Genomic DNA, 9,454 nt, shown 5'->3' with positions numbered 1-9,454 from the left:
GATCTGAGCCAGCTGCCCTTGCCAAACATGCTGCTGGGCTCCAAAATGGCTGCGTCATTCTGTCAGGAATCTCAGTTGGGAGCCCAAATGCAGCACGCAGAGAATCAGGATGACAATAAAGGGGGTTTTATTTTCAAACAAAAGACTACATAAACGCTGAAATACGGGGATGAGACTACAAACAAAAACACCCACAATGGGGAAAACCAAGAAAGACTAAGGCAAGATAGGGACACGAATAAGCAAGACTACAGATAGTACTTACAGGGACACAGCAAGGTTCTACAAAGGTTCGACAATGACGCAGCAAGGACAAAGAGACACACCAGGGCTTAAATACACAGAAAGCAATTAACAAGACACAGGGGATTAATCAGGAGACAATCAGATGAACTAACAAAAAGCACAGAAGACAACAAGGTACAGGTGAGGACTATAAGCTAGAACTACACTGCAAAAAACGAAAATCTGTACAAGTGTAATATACTTGAATTCAGCATTTTGGTCTCATTACACTTGTTTTTGAATGTATTTTCTTGGTAAGACTGACTATTGTTAAGATTATTTGACTTGTTTCAAGAAAATTCATCTTTTTTATCCTACCTAGATAATAAAACTGGTTCTGAGCAGCTTTTTTCTTAAAATAGAACACATACTGACAGAGTCGCATTAACAATTAGACTGTGAGTACATTTTTACTTGTTTCAAGACAATAAGACAATCCAAATGAACCTGTTTTAAGAACTGCCTCGATCTCACTAAGATATTCTAGCTAATCAACTGTGATTGCATAAAAATGAATAGGGCCATTGAGATTTCCATTCAAGATTCATAGCTTTGACATTTCTGTTGTCTGTGCAGCATTTGGCATAGCAATTTCATGATTGTAAATCTGTATCCCATCTCAATGTGTCAAACACTTGAAATTCACCGCAAAATATACTGTAGATGAATCAATAAAATATATTTTAAAAAAATAGGGAGTCCCATTTCTGTGATTATTGTCTTTCCTAATTGTTACCAAGAAACATCCATTTCAGAGATGATATTCAAAAAATCTAATCTTTGAACTGACATATGCCTCTGACGCCTTGATACCGCTGATGTGTTGCCCAATTCTTTTTCATGAGCAAATATACTGTTTGTTTGATGGGTAGCCTACTTTCGTCAATTTTGCTATGATTGTATTTATTTTATTTTTTTAAGATTGTTTTTGGTCTTTTTTACGACTTTATTGATAGGACAGTTTGAGAGGTGGACAGGAAGTGAATGGGGAGAGAGATGGGAAGGGGTCTGCAAAAGACCTGGGCTGGGAATCGAACCTGGGTCGGCCGCATGGCAGAAGAGTGCCCTACCAGTTGCCCACGGCAGGGCCATTTTGCTTTGATTTACAAGACATTTGCAGACATTTTATAGGCCTAATTTAATTTAGAAATTTAGAATAAAAAAGAATGTTTTGACTCTAACCTCATGCACACGTGTCTCATCATGGTACCCAGTGTGAAGGTAAATGTTGCATGTTAATGTTGTTTAGGGGGCACGTTGTTGTTCAGGATGCTGCTTTTTAAAGATGCTGCTCTGTCTCAGTTTTTGTAAAGTTTCCGTCATCAGAGCAAAAAAGGTTGTGAGTTATTTCACTTAATTCTATGATAAGATGTATAGCATGGTCCTTGCTGCTGATAAAAACAAAAGTGAATATCTTCAGAAATATCAGCATCTGTCCAGATGACATTTTTAGTTTATTATCTATCATTAGATTCCATCGTTACACTAATTGGACATGTCTTGTATAGGCCTATTAATATGCAAACCTAGGCCTATAGCCTACCTGAAGTTATAACATCTAGATCAATATGATTTGACAAAATAAAGTGCTTCAATGCACGTTTTATTTCCTTTTGCACAACTGCAACAGTAAGGGCAACAGGTTTTTTTGTGTTCATTTAAGGCACACTCAAAAAATGTTTCTGGGTCCTGGTAAATATTAAGAAATATGTATACAAACAATTTAAGGAATATTGTTGTAAAATGGAAAAATGATTCATTGAAATCATATAAACACCATTTGAACTGTCCGCGTATGAACTTTAAAACAAATAATCTAAACAAATAGGCCTAATGTACGCACTTGGAAAAAAGCTTATAATTACTGACATGCACATCACACTCCAGAACAGTAGGTGGCAGTAAGAAATGAATCGCCTATTGTCGAAACACATTTTCATTGACGGTATTTATCTTCTTCCTGCTGGCACCAAGTTGTTACCTTATTGATACAGAAATATTTTACATAAATCAAAACTATATATGTGAAATTCATGCTGTAATTCAGGTGGGATAACAAACAAAAACAAAAAAAACCACCAAAGAGTAAAACCGGAAATGGAATTACGTCACTTCCTGTTCGTCAGTTGGTCTCCTGCTTTGAAATTGAGACAATCGTTTTCAGCCGGGTAAGTTTCACAATCCGTTTCAATCCTTGTCATCTTTGGCAATATGCTTGTATTAAGACACTATTACAGTCATTTGTGAAGTATACTACGCTATTGTGATGTTTTTGGCGTTTTTGTCTGTATGGAAAGTTAACTGATACGAATATTGTTAGATCATGCTGTGTGATCTGACAAGCTGTTTGTCTTGCATTCAAATATCCACTCTTAAACATTAGCTTATCTTGTGCAACATCTTTAGGAGTAAAAAAATAACCTTAAGGTTTATCCAGTCTGAAGTGTAATTTACCAGCATAATTATTTTAAACACAATTTAACACCTGCTGCTGTTTAGCTTAGCAGCTAGCTATTGCTCTCTAGCTTGCTATTGCCCTGTAATGCCCCACATGTTACTCAAAATATGTATTATATTTTTTGTAATGGGCGTCACTATTGGCCAGTCCTGAATATCACCTTTGAAAAGCCATGTTTGCCGATATTGTGAGAAAAGGTTCACCTCTGTTTTTCAACTTGACAGATGGTTACCCCCTGTGCTAGTGGAAGATGTGACTTTGAAGACAGTCATTGTAAAAGGTAGGATTTCTGTCCATGTTCAATTGTTTTACACTTTACCCTCTGCTTGAACACTTTACTTACACCAAAGCAAAATGAGGATAAAAATATTTTTTAGCCAATTAGCTGTCATTTTCATGTTGGCATGGTGTCAACAGTTATTTTGTATTGTATGAAATATGGATATGGTGAAAAATATTTTAATTAACTTTAATTTCACGCTGTCTTAAGTGGCTGTAGTCACGTTATTTACCAATATTCTTAAATGGTGACAATGTTCCCAGGTCTAAAAAGTGGTGACGATGTATTTGATATGGCAGATTATATTTGGTTGAGGCTACTCTACTCTCCTTGACCCCTGGTCTCAACTTAGGTTTTACAAGAAGTCAGTCAATGCCATTGTGATGTTAGCCCTCATCTTATCTTGTAATTTCTGTAACATCAACTCCAGCACTCTAATTATGTGTTTTGTCATAGGTGCAAAAGGCTTGTCTAAGATAAGCTGGCAGTCTACACCGCATGGCCTGCGTTGCTGACATTGAGTGAAGTAAGTGTGGTGGTACATTATGTCATAACAGATAGTATTTAAGTGTTGTTGTATGTCTGTCCTGTAGGATGTCTTTGTGGCTTGACCACAGGTGTTGCCCCACCTGCAGGCCCAGAGATAGAAAGACATAGTGACAAGTCACAGGACAGACAGGAAGCACAACACAACTGGGCCTGACAACCATGTAATTTTCTTGTAATGTGTCTTTGACAGGTTAATGCAGAGTTCCTGTGCCTGACAGATACTTGAGGAAGCATCTTGGAGGTTGTCAAGGAGAAGGGAGGCGTTGCCAGAAGGAAGGTAGGATAACTCATGGCTCCAGCAGCTAATGGAAACATTGTGTTTGAGTTGCAAACAATCTAATGAAGTTGGGTATTAGGTATTAGAAGGTCAGACATTAGGTGTGGGAGATGCATGGCCCACCTCTAGGTTCACTGACTCTGAATTTTGAACAGTTCTGATTATGGTGTTCACGAACGATCTGCACCCCAATAAAGAGAGCATGTGATAAATGGCACCTGCATATCACTGACAAGCACACTATTAAATGCCCCCTATTAGTGGCCATGGTTGTCATTCACTAGATATCAGCATTTTTACATTTAGTGCCATTAAAGCTACATAAAAAGTGTGTGCACAGTGTTAAGCTTTCTGCATTTTCTTTTTCCATCATCAGGACTGGAGTGGCGAAATGATCCAAAGGCAGACTGCACATCTACGTATAGGTTTGCAAGGAACATCCCGTGCCAGAGACTGTGATACAAGGCATGGAGCTGTACAGTGAACTCGGAGCATCTCTTGTGCATGTGTGATGCTGTTTGGACTCGGTTACCGGTATATACCCTCAATCTCAACTCTGTGGATTTGGATTTACAATTTTAAGTATCCAGATGAACTGAAATATATGTTCTGGTGAATTTGGAAAATATGCCCAAAAGGTCCAATCACTATAAACTACAGTAAATATGTTGGACACTGGCAATCTCAGGTTCTAAGCCATTGTATAAAAGGACAATCCATCGCATTTCTATGCATACTTTTCTGTGCTGTTCTCTGATCTGAGTTGATGATTTTTTTGTCCTTTTTTTTGTCAGATTTTTTTGTCTTTTGTCAGCATGGCATTGAGTATCATTGAGGGGCTTTTTTCTAAACATTTGCTATGCAGATTAAAAGATGAGCACTATAATGAAAGGCGTAATAACGCCTCAGTAGCACTTCATGGACACATTGATATCATAATTAAAAGCATTTCTCTCTCCCAGAGAGTCAAAGAGTCAAAAGTGCTCCTGCGGGCAGTTGGTTAATTCTAAAATGTCCATTCACAAATAACATCTTTTTCATGAATGTCTAAGTAAATAAGTGAGTAAATAGACACATACTGTTCTGATGAGAGTATGCTTTTTGGCCTAAGATATCTGACTGCATATCTGACCCAAGCGATTATGACATTACTTAGAATTTGATGGTGGTTGTAAGCATTCATGAAAAAGATGACATTTCTGAACAGGCCACATAAATTAATGTGTTACAGTACACTGATAATTTCAGGTTTTCTGTTTAATTTCTGTTTAATCATACGATTATATTGTCTAGATTTTGGTGTTTTATTATCGTTTGACTGCATGTTTGTCCAGCTGATGAAATATTAATAAAAGAAATGTTTTGAAGTTCTTGTCAAGTATATTTTTCTCATACACCTAAACAAGATATTAATTCTACATGAGAAAATAAGTATTCTAGCTAAGAAAATCAGACTAGTTTTAAGACTTTAAATGAGCTGGAAACAAGTAAATTTGCCTTGTTTTAAGCGTCTTGTATGCTTGTTTTGAGCAATAATTTCTTGGAGGACATCTAATTCTAAGCAATAATGACTAATAAAGGAGAAGAAATTGCTTAAAATAAGAAAAAAAATCTTAACAAGCGACAGAAAAATAAGATTTTTATACTTGTTTCAAGTGTTTTTCTATACCTACCGCTTAGATTTTATTTTCTTGTTTTAAGAATTCTTACCAAGTCCAATTTGCTCGCTGCACTGGCAGATTATTTTGCTCAAAATAAGCAATTTTTCACCTAAAACACTATATTTTTTACTTATTTTTTTAGAGGGCTTTTTTGCAGTGTAGGAACAGACAGGGACAACGAGACAGGTGAAAACACTAGAGAAACCAATTAGGACCAAGGGGCGGAGACCAACATTTGACAGCAAGGTGGACACATGGCAAAGCAAAACAAAAGCACAGGAAGTAAACAAAAGCACATGGAGTCTATGACACAGAAGGTAAACAAAGGCAAGACAACACAAGACAGGGGACTAGGAATAAAGCAAGAGCATGGTAAACAGGTCAGGGTACACAAGAAGCAAAACTACAAAGACAGGAACTCAAACATTTACTCAACTAAAAGTCCAACACAGAGACACAAAGTCTGAGACCCTAACAACACCGCCAGTCGCTGGCGTGAAAAATACGCTCGAGTTCTATTTTCCAAATGCAGCGCAGTGCGGAGCCGGCTCCCGCGCCGCTGACGCTCGACTACCGCTGGTTGGTGTGTAAGGACAGATATGTTTCAATGTATTTTCACCGACGCCGGTAAAAAACGCGGCCGTTCCGCGACGCTTTACCGCCCTGGTGTGTAAGACCCCTTATTGACCACCAGAGAGTTAGAGAGTGGGACATGAAACAAGTGGGAGAGAGATGGGGAATGATGAGACACGGCCATACAGTGATTATGACATCTTTGGGTTTCAGTCTGCTCTCTCTCTTTTTTCTTCCTTTTCAATACACAACAATATGTGACGTAGCAATTCACATAACATTATGAAGAAAGAAAGAAAGAAAGAAAGAAAGAAAGAAAGAAAGAAAGAAAGAAAGAAAGAAAGAAAGAAAGAAAGAAAGAAAGAAAGAAAGAATTATGCCCGAATCTGTGCTGTGAACACTCATCCTTTTGTTATGCCTTGCTCAATAATGCACAATGTTTGAGATTTTATTGTGCTCTCCAGTGCTGACAACATCATCCTTTCTATTCATTCACTGATGAAGACAAATAGCCTACCTCAGCCAGCCCACAGCAGCATCTACAGCAGCATAAGTAGGCCTACTTCTACCGCTCATCATTTTTCGACATTTATTCTTTATTTAGCCAGGATTGTCCCATTTAGTGTCTCTTCTGCCAGGGAGTCCTGGTCAAAGTGGCAGCCAGCGAAAAAGTTCCAGATGCAGACGGACACAATAATACATGATAAGGAAAATAAACATAGAACAAATAAACAGAATAAAGAAAATAAACGTAGCTACATAAAACACATTTGCAGCTAAAAGTTCTGTGGAGTAAGTAACTCTGGAAGTAATATAATGACATTCCTCTATTTTTGGACTCTTCTTCTCATTACATGATCTATGCAGGGACGCACGGACGCACGGACGCACGGACGGACGGACGGACGGACGGACGGACAGGCAGGCAGGCAGGCAGACAGACACACACAGACACACACAGACACACACACACACACACAGACACACACACACACACACACACACACACACACACACACACACACACACACACACACACACACACACACACACACATTCAAAATAAATTCAAACAAGGACACAAAGTGGCTTGTTGCTCAAAATGGTGCACCCGCACATGCCTGCCTGCACGCGCGCACACACACACACACACACACACACACACACACACACACACACACACACACACACACACACACACACACACACACACACACACACACTCTATCTTCCTCAGGGCACTTGATAAGTTTAAAATCAATGGTCCATTTTTCATGCTGACGACTTCCAGGAACTGCATAATGAATGCATAATTAAATATCGAATTGGATTAAATATTGATTAACCATATGACGTACTTGTAAACACACACTCCCGCATTTTTCTAGTTTCATATTAGATTAGTAATGATGCCATGACCCTGATGCAACATCATAGAGTACACGTGTCTGCGTGAAGCTGGCTCCCTCTCAGACCCAAAATGCTGAAATAACACTGCAGATTGTATGTGCTATGTTTGTGCCGGATAGTGCTGTAAAAATTCTGTTTGTGCTAATAATGAAATAATAGCATAATAATAGCATAATAATACAATAAAATGGCTGTAACTTTACAAATTTGGATGTGGAGGGGGGCTGTGTAACGTCACAGGTCAGAAGACTGCATTAAAAGTATGAGTTTGAGTATTTAAATTACTCAAAAGCCTTAATAGCACAAACAAAATATTTTACAGCACTATCCGCCACAAATATAGCAAAAACGATCTGCAGTATTATTTCAGCATTTTGGGTCGGGGAGGGCGGGCTGTGATGAGATTCACGCAGGTGGCCTTGGTTACGAATGTCAAGTTTGTGAATGTACAGCATACATTTTGGAAATAAACTACTTCAGTTTTCAGCTCCCCCTTTGAGAAAAGTGGAAGCCCACCTGGGAAACTCCAACTCCCATAGTCATTGTGAGACAACACTCCACATCAGACAAGCACAGGTAAGTACAGTACATATACGGGGCAGCCGTGGCCTAGTGGTTAAGGAGATGGGCTTTTGATCAGAGGATTGCCGGTTCAAATCCCACCCTTATCACTCCTCACCACACTCCATGGTTGAGGGGCCCTTGAGCAAGGCACCTAACCTAAGCCCTCACTTCTCCAGGGATTGTAACCAATACCCTGCGCTTAAAATAAGTGTAAGTTGCTTTGGATTCTCTCTCTCTCCCTCTTTCTTAATGTGTCAATGACTTTCTCTCTCCACCTCCATCTCCAAAGAGCTGACCTCCCTCTACACTGCTCTCTCTCTATTTCATTCCCTCTCCTTCTCTCTGTCTTTTTGACCCCGGCAAACTCCATGGCTGAGGTGCCCTTGAGCAAGACACATAACCTAACCCCTCACTGCGCCAGGGACTGTAACCAATACCCTGTGCTTAAAATAAGCGTCAGCTAAGCGTAGTGTAATGTAATGTGCGTAGTGTAATGTAACAAGTGAACACCGCAGACGCCTCACCCGTGCAAGGGGGTAGCCCCCAATGGCGACCCCAACTCATCCCCAACTCCCCCCCCTTTCTCTATCACTGTGTCATTGACTCTCTCTCTCTCTCTCTCTCTCTCTCTCTCTCTCTCTCTCTCTCTCTCTCTCTCTCTCTCTCTCTCTCTCTCTCTCTCTCTCTCTCTCTCTCTCTGTCTTTCTCACCGTGTCATTGACTTTCTCTCTTTCTTTCTCACTATGTCATTGGATCTCTCTCTCTCTCTCTCTCTCTCTCTCTCTCTCTCTCTCTCTCTCTCTCTCTCTCTCTCTCTCTCTCGCTCTTTCACTGTGTCATTGACTCTCTCTCCACCTCCATCTCTAAAGTGCTGACCCTCTTCTACACTGCTCTCTCTCTCTATTCCATTCCCTCTCCCTCTCTCTCTCTTCTCTCTCCCTCTTTCTCACTGTGTCATTGACTCTCTCTCTCGACTTCCATCTCCAAAGAGCTGACCCTCTTCTCCACTGCTGTTCTTTCTCTATTCTCTCTCTCATTCCCTCTCTTTCTCTCTGTCTTCTTGACTCTCTCTCCACCTCTGCTGCCATCTAGAAGAGCCTCTCTCTCTCTCTCTCTCTCTCTCTCTCTCTCTCTCTCTCTCTCTCTCTCTCTGGTCATCTTTGTAAATGAGGGAGCTGGATGGTCCTCATTAATCTCTGGCCAGCTGATGTATTGCCCTCATAATAGGGAAGGAGGCCTCTCTTCTCTCCTGGGGGTGTGGAGGGGGAGTGCGTCCGTGCGTCCATGCGTGCTTGTGTGCGTGCCTGCGTGCCTGCGTCCGTGCGTCCATGCGTCCATGCGTGCTTGTGTACGTGCATGCGTGCGTGTGTGTGTGCCTGCGTGCTTGGCTGCATGCA

The 9,454-nt window shown here is 40.3% G+C and overlaps 1 long non-coding RNA gene across 1 annotated transcript; it reads left to right on the top strand.

Moving 5' to 3' along the window:
* The first annotated feature begins 2,748 nt into the window (after positions 1-2,748).
* LOC134439789 (uncharacterized) lies at positions 2,749-4,010 on the top strand. Its single transcript, XR_010032853.1, has 3 exons — positions 2,749-3,023; positions 3,480-3,549; positions 3,763-4,010. It is a non-coding gene; the product is annotated as an uncharacterized LOC134439789 (long non-coding RNA).
* Positions 4,011-9,454: the final 5,444 nt, after the last annotated feature.

The sequence above is a fragment of the Engraulis encrasicolus genome, chromosome 23 (genome assembly GCF_034702125.1).
Source record: "Engraulis encrasicolus isolate BLACKSEA-1 chromosome 23, IST_EnEncr_1.0, whole genome shotgun sequence".
Classification (NCBI taxonomy): Eukaryota; Metazoa; Chordata; class Actinopteri; order Clupeiformes; family Engraulidae; genus Engraulis; species Engraulis encrasicolus.
The sequence above is the reverse complement of the archived record's forward strand: the minus strand, read 5'-3'. Positions and strand labels throughout refer to the sequence as shown.